The 14,896-nt window shown below is 37.5% G+C and overlaps 1 protein-coding gene across 4 annotated transcripts in view; it reads left to right on the top strand.

The window, feature by feature from the left end:
• Positions 1-3,351: 3,351 nt before the first annotated feature.
• sptbn4 (spectrin beta, non-erythrocytic 4) overlaps positions 3,352-14,896 on the top strand; it is a 107,126-nt gene continuing 95,581 nt past the window's right edge. For all 4 annotated transcript variants that reach the window (XR_001481701.1, XR_001481700.1, XM_015390757.1 and 1 more), the window contains exon 1: positions 3,352-3,675. The gene's annotated coding sequence lies outside the window, so the exon portion shown is untranslated. The remainder of the gene's footprint in view (positions 3,676-14,896) is intronic.

The following is a 14,896-nucleotide window of genomic DNA, read 5'->3' as shown; positions in this document are numbered from 1 at the left end:
GGATATCTTCAATTCAAATCCGAACCCGACCCGACCCGTTGATATTTAACCCGCAACCCGACCCGTTAACACATCAAGTAATAGGCTATAGTACGCTGCGCTGCAGAGCAGCGCCATTACCACTGCAGCAGACGTGTATGCTCTGACTGTGGCTTATTTATGTATTTTTCACCCACAAAAGAGCATTTTAGCGGGTGACCCATCGGGGACCCTGCGGGTACCCGACCCGTTGCAGGACTCTAGTCAAAATTGCATCTTCCCATCTGGTCATTATGTCAAGATGAAATATGGGCACTGGTTCCCAATGTCCAAAACCCATGATCACGGCATATGGCACAATAATAGCCTGATTGGTGGTTTCCAGCTGTATTAAATGAAGGTGTGCTAACTATTGAACACTCTTTTTTTGGTCCAAAAACTTTTACTTTAGTTTTGTCTTGATTGAGCAGAATAGAATTTTAGCATATCTATGCGTTGGTTTCTTTTATTTACGCATCGCTTAAATAGGTTCATAGTCATCTGGCGACATTGTGTGTCGTCTATATAGTTATGGTTACTTTCGTTATTTTTTTTAAGATCTGAGTGAAGTGACGGGGAGCATGTAGATATTAAACAGGAGGGACTCTAAAATTGACCCTAGGGGAACACAGCATGTTATTTTTTGATTTCTGATTTAAAGTAACCTTTTGATGCAATAAAGACCCTGCCCGTCAAGTAGGGTTTAGACCAGTCCAGTGCTGTGTCAAAAAGGCCAACCCAGTTTTCCAGATGCTTTAATAAAATCTAGTGATCAATGGTGTCTAAAGCTGAATTGAGATCCCATAATACCAGCACTAAGGTTCTTCCGGAATCTGCATTTCAGATGACATTGAACACCTTGTCAAGGGTAGTGTCTGTGCTGTGGTGAATACGTGAACCTGACTGGAAGACACTGAAGCAGCTGGTCATTGTTCGGAAAGTGTTCAGCTGTTGAAACACAACTTTTTCGATAATCTTACTGAGGAAGGGGAGGTATGAGATAGGTCTGTATTTCTGCAGCTTGTCCAAGTTGCTCTTCAACAGTTTGCTGTTTTTAGGGCCCGGGGGAAAACTCCTGACAAAAGGGACATTTTAATTATTTGAGTTAAATCAGATGTTACTATATAGATTTACAGACTGCTCCTATAATCTTTTGAGTATTTTTAGTGAAGAACTCGGCAAATGTGTAAATATATGTCAGTTAGGGCAGCTGTGATCACTACTTGCTGCAGTTTATGGAGAAAACCGCTGTTTGTAGAGCTATTATTATTGTATACTGTGTTGACCCCTTTGCTCTTCATGTAAATATATGTTGGTTTATGTCAGCAGGAAGAGCAGTTTTAATGTGCAGGAGGATGACTCTTTTCAAACATTTGCTGATTATAGTTTGAGGGATACCAAGGATAAAGTCACATATACATACAGTCAGCACTGCTCTAGTTGAAGCAGGTTGGTAAATCAACAAAATGTCTCTTATCCTATTATATTATAACCATTATAACTAAAGTAAATATGATGTTTATATCATGAGAGATCAGTTATTTGTTATCTAATAGAACAATTTATTTTATCTGATGAGACAATTTAGAGTTATTTTTGTTTCATTCAAATGGCATTTTGCTATTTTTTGAGTAAAATGATTAATACTCCAATAGCAGAAGGTCCTTAGTGGGAGATTTTTATTACTGAATTTTTATTTTGGTAAAGGTAAAACTGGCAGAGTTTTGCTTAAAGCATATTAATTATTTTCTATCCTAACTGTTTTTTTTAAAACCTAATTATTGCTCTAAGTGATTTTTACTGCATGTTTTAGAGTCTGTAAACTCCAGTTAACCATTATGGATTTCGAAATGAGTGTGCAACTATTTTGACAATTGATGAATTGCTATTGATCAGATTAATTAAAGCTAGTGGTTTCTTCCTGTTGCTGGAGGTTAGTTTTCCCTCTCCACTGTCACCGCGTGCATGCTCGGTCTGACGGGTTTATGTCCAATGACTGGATATAATCAGCTGGTTTTCCTTAGATAGAAAACTTTAATCTGACTGTGTGATAAAGTTGAATAGCCTCGGTAATTTCTGTCACCTCTCTGTGCCTTGAGGTGACATGTGTTGTGAATTGGTGCTATATAAATAAACAGATTTGAACTGTTTCATTGGGTTGTTCATTTTATTATGCCGGTTAATGAGGTATTTATGATTATGACTTATTTATGCTTTTTCTAAATAACATCCTATTCACACTGTCACAGTATATTAATTTGTGGTTTTGATCTTGGGTTATTAGGCAATTAATTTTATAGAAAAAAATGCAAGTATTAATATGTTTATCTCAACATTTTGACCAGGTTAGCCTTGAAGGATAATAAATTGTTAGCTCAAATAAATAAGTCATGTCTTAACTTTGTAAATATTGGGAAAAAGTATCTGAAAATAATGCAAATCAACACATGATAATGAATTATTTGTTTTACTCATACATCATAGTTTATCTTTAAAAAGAGGATACGTTATTTAAATTTAATGAGGGATTTTTCTCCATCAACCTCACTTACATGATGATCTGCTGAAAAAAAAATTTTTATCACTGAAATTTTGATCATTTAAATAAAGTTGTGTTAAAATTAACAAAATTAAAATGCATACTGTTGTGGTGATTGTTTGCCACGCCAAACATCCATTTAACGATCCAATTAAGCCACTACTAAGGCACTGGGGTCAAGTTTCTATATGCAGGCAAAAAGAAGTTTAAATGTTCGGTCTTGATGATGGTTCTAAATGGTTTATTTTATTTTCTTTTTTTTTGCCAACAATTAAAGAGTACAAACTTTTTATTTTTTTCTACCTCTCTTGCACTGGTAAAAACCATAGTCCCCAAACCCAAAATGCCTGCTGGTCATTTCCCAGGCCCCTACACTTATAGAAAGTGTAGGGACTTCCTGTCATACCTCAGAACAAAAAAAAAAAGAAGAAGAAAAATAATAAAACAAAGATAAATAGAATCAACAATTAGTAACCTGCAGAAAAACTCTGTAAATAATACAAAAAATATACAATTAGGAATTAATACAATTCAAATGGATAAAGAATTAAGAATAAATATCTTCAACACCTACAGTTATATATATATATAGTATATAGCTGCAAATAAACCAAAATCTGTTATAAATCTGTTATAGGCATGAGAGTGAAAGCGCGACCCCTAGCGGCTGTGCGTATTTTCTTCATTTTAGGCACTGACCCCCCCTCCCCCCCTCTCTCTCTCTCTCTCTCTCTCTCTCTCTCTCTCTTCACTGATGCTGATATTTCTTTCCAGCATCACTAGAGGAGGAGGAGGAGGAGGAAGAGGAGGAAGAGAGGCTGTGTCAGGTGGAAACGTGGACCTCTATGGATATCATCATCGCCCTCCACCGGTTCTCCACCTCAGCACCAACTGCGCCTCCCGGCCGGTGTCCCCAGCTGCTCCCCTTTATTCCCACGCTGCATCCTCCCCATCCTCCTGCGGATGAAGCGCTTCCCGGCGTAGCGGACACCGATCGAGGGAAGACCCTGCTGGAATAACAGCCTCCCTCCATTCATAGCCGTTCCGCTTATCGATCCAACCGGCCGCGTCTTTAGAGGAGGACACATCCAAGCAACAATCTGAGAGTGACCCTTCAGGTAAGGCCCCACACATCACGGCAACATAAAAGAGGGGGGTCTTCTTTTAGTATCATTCCGTGCGTGAACGCAAAGACTCGAGGTGCGGGATATTTTTTTTTTTCTGTTTGCAGGGACGCCGGCCTGCATTTGGGTGCAGGTTGCTGCAGTGATCCGGTGAGGGGATGCGCTGTTTCTCCATTTACCCACATGCGTAACATTATGCACGCATGGGAATCATTTACCATTTGGCTGATTATTCCTCATATTCTCATTTCTGAAGGGAAATGAGGGTGAGAAGCAGAATAGAGGCCTGATTTATGGACTTTGTCATGTTGCAGTATTTTTTTTTTTTTTTTTTGTTTCTTTTAGGCCTTTAACGTTGACTTGCAGATATCTTTTGTGCTCCAGAAGGACTTGGATAAGTTATATATCAGTGCAGGGGTTCCCATTTAGTGACTTAATTTGAGTTAAGTGTTAACTCTGGCCGTTTACTAGAGATGAAGTTGTTGTTTTGCAGCATAAAAGCACGTAAATTGATTACATCCTGATAACAGAACAGTGTCTGCAGTATAGCTGAGTGAATAACTCCAAGATTGTTCTGTGAATGGATTTAAAGGAAGGATGCACCAAGGTTCAAGGACTTTACATCTATACAGTTTATTTTTTAAATCTGTCATGCTTATACTTTTGACAATCACCCAGCCTCATCTCTTAACCTCCTTTTCAGTCCCTAAAAAAATATTCATACCTGTCTTTCATATTTAAACCATATTCTATCTCAATTTCAAATGACTTGCTTTGCAGAGTTGAGTGAGATGTTCAAAGCCTGGTATATTCTGTAATAACCTAACACTTTGTTCTATGGTTAACAAGGCCCCCCATGGTGCTACCACCACTGTGTTTCACTATGATGTAGTGTTAGTTTCATCACACTGAGTTTTGCATTTAGGCCAAAGAAGTGAATATTGTTCTCCTTCCAGAACACCACACTCCACATGTTAGCTGTGTCCTCTAACTTAATGGAAGTTAACTGGACCTCTGCATTCCTTTATTATTTCAGAAAGTAGCCAATCTGTGGTGCATAATACCAAGGTGGTCCAACTGTTAGGTTTCCTATTCCTAGGGTTGCCATCTTCCTGAAAAAAAAAAACAGCATCATGTGTGTGCCAGCTGACCCGATTGCCTTTACCCCTCCTGGCGTGGTGATTTTTTTTTTTTTTAGCCCCCCTTTGTGTGTGAAAGGATTTTTTTTAACCATTTGACTCAAATATGCATTGAATTAAATGCATATTTGTGAGTGACATGAACACATGGAAAACACATTATTATCCAGCAATTTACTTTAATAAAAAATAACAAACTTTGCTGAATAAAATAAGTATCTTAAACATAATCCTGTCCTGCTTAACTTCGAATTGTAAAAATGAACAGAAAACAATAAATAAATTGTGCACATTTTTGGTGCAACAGGAAACTTATAATTTTCTCCGGCTTTCTTCTTTGTGAGCAACACTTGGCTCGACCAATGGGATGAGGGTATTCTGGATCGTTTACATATATGTTGTCAGACCATTGATCACAACACAGGACAGAGCCCGTAAACATGTTTACCGTAAGTTTTGTATCTAACGTGCCTTTCATTTTCCATGAGCTTTTCCATTACATTTTTTTACTCTCACAGTAATATGGGACAAAGTGCGTTCCTTCTCCATTAAATATGGCACATACTTCTATTTCTAAATATGAAAACATTTTAAAAAGGGTGTAATTACTCTGCCATATAACTAGTAGGTGGTGTGTTCTTTCTTTGAACATCAACTACGTGCACGTGCATACAAACACTATCCTCACCGATTGTTGAGTCTTCGGGCCACGTATTGTCTGTTTTGCAAGATTGGGTGGTTTTTTTTCACTACTTAAATATTTGTTAGTACAGAAGTTGGACTTTGCTTCAGCAAACAGCGATTTGTCCTGCTTTGTTTTTGAACATCAATCTTTATATTAAAAAAAAGTTGCAGATTTTGACCAATTTAAAACAATTATTTAACTAATATAAAAAAGGATATTCAAAGCAACCTTGCCCTATGTGAAAGGTAATTTTCCTTTAAACTTATATTAGTAGCTGGGTCCCCCTTGGCAGCCATCAAGCATATCCAAAAATGGAAATGTGTTTTTTTCATATCTCTGTAGTGGAATTTTAGACCACTTTTGCAGCACACTTTGCAGCACTGTTTTAGGGGGTTTTCACATCTACCGCGTTTGGTAGTTTCATAATATTTGTTCCCTCTTGATCTGAACATGCTGTCTTGGTGTGAATACAATCATGCAGCCTTGGTGTGAATCAAACAACCAGACTGAGTAACACTTTCTGAGGTGTTTTCAGATCAAAACCAAATAAACTCTGGTTGACTTTGCTTCTGGTGGACACAATAAGCCACCATAGGGGCCTGTAGCTGTAGTGATGTTATACAGCATGCATTCACTGATACAGATCAGAGCAAGGAATATGGTATGGTAAAAGTGCATGCAGTTGCGATTTTGCCATGAACGCGTAGCAGAAATTCAGCAAACTGGACTTCAATGAAAGTTTTCCTCCATTTCTGAGTCTGTGAGTGCTGTTTATCCCCTATCATTTCTGTCCAGTGGGAGCAATGATTGTCAAATGTGTAGCTCTGTTTACCAGTTATAAATTACTTCCAATAAGTCTAATTTTAAAACAAACTGCACCAAACAAGACAAATAAAATATTTGCTCTGGGTCTGGACATAACAAGCAGAACAAAGGACTCTATTGGTATGAAAACAGAACGTATTCCAATTAAAGGGTTTTTAATGGTGTTGATGGTCATGCTTCAGCATCTGAATCAGTTTGAAGTGAAAACTTTGACTAGGCCATTCCGAAATCTTTACATTTTTAAGCCTTTCCCAGGTAAACTTGCTGGTGTGCTAGAGTCATACAATTAGCACTGACTCAGTTCTGTGTGCACTTTAAAAATGTTTTGAGAGCTGTACTGAACGAAATTTCTTTTTGTATACACTCTGTGTGTAAAAAATGGCAATACAGTCTGTCTAAGTCTAAGATGGTCGGAGATTTTCCTTCAGAATTTCAGAGGTTCCAGCAGGTTGGAACCACTATAAGTGGACCCAGACAGTCAAACTGGCACCATGTTTGTAGGTGTGAGGTTTTGGAAGAACTGTTCTATGGACACTGTCTACGCTCAGACTCTCAGATGCAGAAACTCAGGAAAATAAAAACTAGGATGCTCATACTGCTTTGCAGTTCTTTGTCCTTGGTTTTCAGTTTCCAAATTCTATAAGCCTTAGACACAGTTTTTACATCCTTTCAAGCAGATTGATCCTAATGACTTTGTGTCTGGTCCATTTTGGAATTGCTTTAGTTTGGGGCCTGATATGTTGCTGATGTTTCTTAAAACCTTTGGCCTACTTCATGATGTTAGATTGGTTATGTTTAGGTAATATTTTCATTCTGCAGGTCTTGCAGTAATAGGGTCTGGGTTTGGCTCCAAAAACAAAAAGTTAGTCTTCTTTAAAATAACTGTTTGTTTTATGATCTGAAATATAAAGTAATTGCTTCATAATTCCTTCATTTAGATGAACTGTTAGGGTGACAATGAAAGTGACGCCAATGTCAAAAAGAGTGTGGGGCATCATGGTTCATGCAATGTGTTTAGAAGCTTTTTTAATGCTTGCTAGAAATAGAAACAATTATCTGAAAATAGCCTGGTGCATAACCAAAATGATGAAAATAATAAGCCAAATTATAAAAAAAAAACAACCTTCAGACTGGTACCTTGGAAGCAAAATAGAATCAAAGAAGGATGTTTTTTCCCCATAGAACTGAATATTTATGTATCAGAGATCAGTGGGTTTGTCATCTCTTCTCATCATTTAATATAATGATTTTTCATCTGGTTAAGTTTGTTCCCTTTAGACTGACATATATACCGGTACCTGATTTATTTTCATTTTCTTCCTCTTGATGATGATCTGGCTCTCTGGTAAAGCTCAGCTGGGCATCTGTCAGGTTGTGGAAGACAAGGTGACTGATTGGATTAAAACTTTGCGGTCTGTCCCGGTCAGAACTGGGCGTGGGCTTCTGCTCTTGTTTACAGATGCTGTTTTTTTTCTCACTTTGCTGAGGTGAAGTGAGAGAAAGTGACTCAGTGCAGTGTGTAAAATGCGTCCCAAGTGACGTCAAAGTAAAAGGATCTGGTGCTTGTTTGTGAAGGAGAGAAGCAGACAGAAAGCTTGCAGCATTTAATGGGGATGATGGAGGATTTAGGTGGTTTTGATGGGAGAAAGAATTTTTAAGTTTGATTATTCTCATCCACAATGCTGTGCAGATGTTTTAAACTGATTGCAGGTGTTTATCCTACAGCTTAATGCGAGCTCTATGGTCATCTTTAAGTGTCATGGAATAGTCTGTTTTCTTTTTTGTTCAAGTATACATTCAGTTATCCTAATCAATAACAGTAGTTTAGTGTTTTTTTGTTATGCCATATATTTTCTAGTGTTGCACCAATGCCATTTTTTGGCCCCGATACCGATACCTGACTGTGCAGTATTGGCCAATACTGATACCATCTGTTTGATATTGATGTATGTATATGAAGAACAGCATAATACTTGGATGTAAAATAATTGCCATCATGGCTTTGTCAAGCTGCTAATACCTTTGTGAAGCAGGAAAAAGACTAATACAAAGTGAATTCAGTAGAACTTTTTATTGCCTACCTGGAATTGGTGACGATAGTTGAATAAACTTTTGGCTCTCAAAATAGTATCGGTGTCCTATTTGATGGTACTCGCCGATACCAATACCACCATTGTAGTGCTGGATCGGAGCCATCCCGATACTGGTATCGGTATCGGTGCAACAATAATATTTTCTATTTCTGTTTCCCATTCTTATTTTTTCTTAAAATATTTGACCTTTGTGCCAACCATTTGGCTTACGTTTTTACCTGTCACTTTGCTTTTAGTAAAACTGAATCTCCCTACTGACAACTAATAAAGAATATTCTATTCTATTCTATTCTATTCTATTCTATTCTATTCTATTCTATTCTATTCTACTCTTCTTTACTAAATGCCCAATGCTGCTTCTCTGGTTAATGCTCTGCCTGCATAGCCTGTAGTTTTGTTTGGGCGACCATGTTTTGGTAGGTCTGCAGTTGTGGTTTTCTGTAACGATGCTCATAAGTGGGAATGAACAGAGCTTTCTGAAGTCTTCAAAGTGTGGTATATGTTTTAGTAACCTAATCCTGCTTTATACTTCTGCTTTGTCCTCTGGTCTTTTTAACTAATTTCCTAGAAAAATTTGAGAAATATTACCTTTACCCAAAGCTTCTACACACAGAGAGCAGCAGTGCCACAATCCTTTTGCAATTAACCCACTGAGAAGAGAGATGATGCTGCTTTGAAACTGTCCTTCTAGAATTTAAGGAGTAATGGAAGATTTAAATTATTACCTTTACAATAAAACAACACAACCAGAACTGGTTCTATATGTAATACTGCAGTAGTGATACAATAACTGTGCAGCTCCAGATAAGAGGAGAGTTTGGACTGTAATTCAGACTTGACAAGTTCTGACACTTGAAACTCTTCCTTATTCTTGCCAATCTTGTAGGAATGTGGATTAACCATTCTGTCTTAGACAGCACACTTCTGCAGATCATTTCTAAGTTGTCTGGTCTGATTTGCAACAGAAAAAAACAAATAGCCATGAGAGTTTGCATGTTTGCTGTGAGAAATTTCGGAAAGAGTCAAAATGTATCTTCATCCTATTAGAGTGTTAATTAGTTTTTACAGTCATTTAATTTTAATGATTGCCCTTTCATTGGATTTAATCTTTAGATGTAAAATTTGAAGTTCCAACAGCAAACTGGAGAAAAAATGACTCTATACTTTAGGATAGAAATAATCAAAGACAAGTGGGGAGACTGAGGACAATTATTGACCTTAACTCAAATGTATGAACAGATATTGATGAGGACGACAGAAGAGGAAGCATGTAGCGCCTTATCTCTAATAAACCTTAAAGCCAAAATCAACCAGCACTGACTGATTAAAACTGGCAGCTGTCGCTCTTTCTTCGCTCTGTTCTGGTGATACTTTCCTCTGTTTTCCTCCACTTTCTCCTAGGTCTTTTTGCGTCTTTTGTTCCCTTTTTGTTTTGTTTTTATCTCTGTAACCATTCTCCCGTATGTGTCACACCCTGTTTTGTCTCAGCTGATTAGGTCTGCATCTCTCCTGCGGCGTATCTCTAAATATAACCTCTCAATAAAACTGATGGTCCAGCCCGTCATCCTTATTTTGAGCTATTCTTGGATCACTGATGCTGTAGAATGGCCTGAAGTCCATCTCATATCTGAACAGTTTATCATTAAACATTTAAACAATGCACAACATCTGATGACGGAGCTCTGCAAAAGCATCCATACCTGTTTCACTTCTTGTCGTGCAACAACCAAGCACTCCAGGTTATTTTTTATCGGATTTTACTTCATATCTGAAAAGTGTGGCAGCATTTATGTTCAGCTCGTTTCAGTCGATTCACCTTTCACTGCACCTAAAGCTTTAAGTCTTTCTGGTTATGTCTCACCCAGCTCCTCTCATCATTTTTTTTTTGTCTTGATATTTCTTAATGGTCACTGTTGGTAAATCTGTCATCTGCATTTAACCCATCTTTGGCTGCCTCTCTGATTAATGTCGGACATCAATGTCTTGGTAGTTGACAAATAGAGCTGAGATGTTCAAAGCTGGGTATATTGCTTTAGAAGCTAACCCTGTCTTCTCTGGTCATTGGTGTTCATGATGCTGTTTGTTCTCTGATGTTCTCCAACAGTTTGAGGCTTCTGATACTTCAACTTCATCTCTATACCTATCGGATTCATATTTAGAGCGTCCTGTTTACCCACAGAACATCCCTTGCCAAAGCAAGCTTACCTGTGCCACCAGAATCATCTTGCATTCTCACCTTCATTGGGACCAACGTCCAACAATCCAATCTCTTTCCATGCGGTGCTACTGCAACCAATATCTTCTTCCTCCTTCCTTTCCTCCTCATCAAAAATTCCAACATACACCTACTGCCTGCAAACGGTCTGAGGGGTTTGAGGTCAACTCGTCTCTGTTACTATATTTTCTTCTTAAAATCCTGTGCAGGGTCATTCAGCCCTTCATTTACTCTTCAGAGCTTCTCCTTCATGACACATGTCCTCGTACCTCCAGACTCTTCTCTGCAGCCAGGGTCTGTAAGTGTAGTTTAAGTGTAGTTGCATTTCTATTGCAAATTAGCGCAAACCTATGTTAGTTTTCTGCTAATTTTGAAAGTGCAAGTTTTAAAATCTTGCATTCTCACCATTGAAATATAGATGTATTTTATTTAATAAGAAATACAATAGAAATTGCATGAGAATGCATTTTTTTGCATGATATCTCTTGAAAACAACATGGCATCACCAGATGTACATGTAAACACATGAGGTATATCTATATTTCATCCGTTCATCGCGCCCAACTATTTCTGGTCTTTGTCTTTTTCACAGGGCAGTAAATTCCAGCTGCAGATCACCTGACTCAAGTAATGCAAAAAAAAAAAATGTTTCCGTTGCAGTTTTGTGAAATATAACGTTTCAGATGTGACAAAAAAAACACCCCATCACAGCGCAAAAACTTTTTATCAAATAATGTAAGTTTTCCATTTAGCAAATAAAAACCAATTATACCATTTTGTGCAATTTGATGGTTTATGGAAATGCTGCTTGTATGAGGACTGAAAGATATGGACATTAAGTAACAAATCCATTTTTGTTCACATTAAACTAAACAAAGGTTGCAGCAAAAACAGATTACAGGTGAAATTTTAATTTTCTAGAGGAAAAAGTGTCATTATCTCTCTTCAAACAAAGTTTGTGTGTTTAGCCACCAGGATAAAACAATAATTGTTTTTTGCCTTGCATTAAAGGTCTTGGAGCCTGATAAGACCTATTGATGTATACCTCAGATCTTCCAAATTTCACAAAAAGCAATAGAATTTTTTTTTTCATTCATTTTGAGTATGTCATGACAACAACAAAAAATCCCCAATACATTTATCCAGTGCATATGTAATACAGGTCATTTAAAAAAACATAATAAATCCCAGCCCTCTCTTCCAATAAGCTATAACTGAGATTATTATTATGACTTCCTAAGATTGGACAGCTAAACTGTTCCACTGCAGCATTCAATGATCAAAAGTGTCTATTTATGTGTCTTTCCCACCAAATAGGAGAGATATGATCTCTCTTTCTCATTTTCATCAGAACTCTGGCTGCAGACTTTTGGATCAGCTGAAGGCTTTTAACCAGTAGTAGCAGGTCAACAGAGGGCGCCGCCCCAACCAACCAGTGGCCCTGATTAAGACATAAAAAATGTATATACATTTTTTAAAATAATTTTATTTGAAATTACAATTTAAAATATTTATAAATATATTGATATAGTATTTTAGATGTGCAAGATAAATATTTAATCTTTAATGAAAAGTAAAGCGTCATTTCATTCGTCAGATTGGAGTTGTATTTCCACCCTAGATGGCAAAAATCTTTGCCCATTGACTCTCGACTCTGTTACATTATTTTTTTTAGGTTTTTGACACCATATTGGACCATGCAAAACACAGATTACCTTCATAAAGCCTCAAGCCTGGTTTATGCTATGAAACCAGGTCGTTTGCGTGTGTGTCACAGCTAATACAGATATGCCCCCCCCTTCCATAGACACTCTGGTTCACCTCCCCAAAATTGAAGGTGACGGCAGACAATGAGGAGAGAAAGGAGGCCTCTGATTGGTCAGCTCTACATCCGCTCAACACTATGCGTAGTTCCTGTTTGGTACCTTACCGGCTTGATTTGATTGTATGACCACCATTGTGGAAAAATTATTCGTGAAGTTGGACCAGCTAGAAGAGCGAGGTGCACGAGAACGCTGGGACCCTTTTTCCAACTGGATCCCCGCTTCTTTCCGCCCTTATCTCCCTCCGTTGTCGCACAAACTTGCCCCTTGCATTTTTCCACTTCCTCACTTCCTCATCCGTACCACACTTCAAAATTGGACATAAATTAAAAATATCTGCGTCATACCTGCAACAAGCTCTCTGTGACACACTGCTGCGGGAGTATACACAACCCTTTAGAAGGGAAAGATGTATGTACAAAAACTAAACCTGTATGTGAAACGATGTTTGGTTTTTATAAAGTGTTTTTCTGAGTTTATTTTTTAAAATCTATAATTTATAATTCTATTGAACCATGGTTGAAATGCAGTGTCTGACTTTCTTTTGTTCATTTATATAGATTCTTTTGTTAATTATTTCTTCAGTCAGATTCGGTACCGACAGTTTTGTCCACGTGTTAATGTAGTTTTCTCTTTTTAAAATGAGGCAGATGAGAGAACATAGAATTCAGCTGAAAGTCTGTCTAAGTGTGAAATGGTCACAATCATTTAGATACTTTTCATAATTTGTTTAGATGCCTTTAATAAATAGTATAAAAAGTTTAAAGAGGCACCTTTTGCTCTCACTACACAGTATGGTGGAGGATCCTCATGCTGTGGGATGCTCTCTCTTCCAGACGCCATGGGAACTTTGTTAGACTATCAGAACATTTTAAAAATAAATATGGTACCCGATCCTAACCCTCTGCTTCCATTATTGGGCCATTTAACAGCATAGCCTAATGATCCAAAACATTTGGCCTAGTCAGCACAGAAATGTAGGTATTGTTGTTGATCTGTTTCTTTTCAAAAGCTCCTGAGAACCTTAATGCAGGGCATCATAAACCGTAATGAAAGATTGAGAGGCTTCTTCAGAAAACTAGAAATGAGTTCCCACTGAGTGTTTCTGCTGTATACTAGTAGCCGCTTTCACATAGTTGTTTACATTCACACACTAATATCCACATCAGTAGGAAAATTGGGGTTCAGGTGCTTGCCTCTTCATTCATAACAGTTCCCTCACTTTGATAGAGTAATAGTAGATGCTGTAGGTTGTCCATTTGGCAGAACACTCACGTTCCCCTCGTTATGTCTGAACATAAAACGTTTCGCTCTGGATCTCTGCTGCCTCGTCCTATTGGACAAATTCAGAACCATGTCAGGTTTTGTGTTTTTCTCCAGGTGGGCACCATCTCTAAGCTCTTTCTGCTCTGCAGGACAGTGTCTTAAAAGACATCTTGTTTACTCGGAATGAGCACTTTATTTTTCCCCCAAAGCGTGATTGCACTTTGAGATGCGTCTCCATACTTTTAGCCAATGGTCTTACTGACCCTTTCTGATTTAAAAATAGAAAGCCGCTTTTATTGTACAATCCTTAACTTTTTGTGCAGCACTTGTGCAGATAACCGTTTGTCTCTAAGCCAAATGTAGTCTTTAAATACTACGGTAATAATAACTTGAGGGTTTATAAGTTAGTGTTGTCATGATTAATTCCATTCCAGTTCTAATATATCTCTTCAGTCTATGAGTAAAAAGAGAGCCATGTGGAACATTAAACTACAGTATACACCTGATTTGCTCTCCATATCCCTTATATTTGGTTATTTTCAAAGATTTGGAGAAAGACATGAGAACAGAATGAGCTTTTGACAGGATGAGGTACAAAATACTTACAGATCCAATGTAGCATCAATTCATTGCTGTTTTATCTTTTACAGTGTCATCCACACTTTTTAGCACCTCTCACAGGGATTTGTAAGAACTGGATTGTTTAATTACAACATCAGAATTTCTGTTTTTTTCCATATTTTCTTAATCTGGAAAAAAAATTGCCATTGAATTGAGTATAAAACTGTTGGTTGGTCTCCTTCCTTGGGACTCTACTATTAATCCTTTCTGTCAGACTTCACCAGATTTCTACATAAAAAATTATTTGCTCTGCTTACAGGGGCTTAGTGAGCGAAATAGATCCACAGCACCACAGATCTTCCGCTTTGCTAAACAGTCAGTCTGAGATCTGTTTTCCACATGTTCTAACTTCTATTCTAGGCCCACCGGTTGCATTAGTCAGTCAATTAAAGCTACAATGTATAATTTTCATAATTTTCAGAAATGTAATACACTGCTCAAAAAAAAACAAACAAGAAAAAAAAAAAAAACACTCAACTAACAGATCCTAGATCTGAAGGAATTAAATATTCTCATTTAATACCATGTTTTGTTCAAATTTCAATTTG

This window comes from Cyprinodon variegatus, unplaced genomic scaffold (genome assembly GCF_000732505.1).
Source record: "Cyprinodon variegatus isolate N-32 unplaced genomic scaffold, C_variegatus-1.0 Scaffold510, whole genome shotgun sequence".
Taxonomy (NCBI): domain Eukaryota; kingdom Metazoa; phylum Chordata; class Actinopteri; order Cyprinodontiformes; family Cyprinodontidae; genus Cyprinodon; species Cyprinodon variegatus.
Note: the sequence above shows the minus strand (reverse complement) of the source record. Positions and strands in the feature narration are given on the sequence as shown.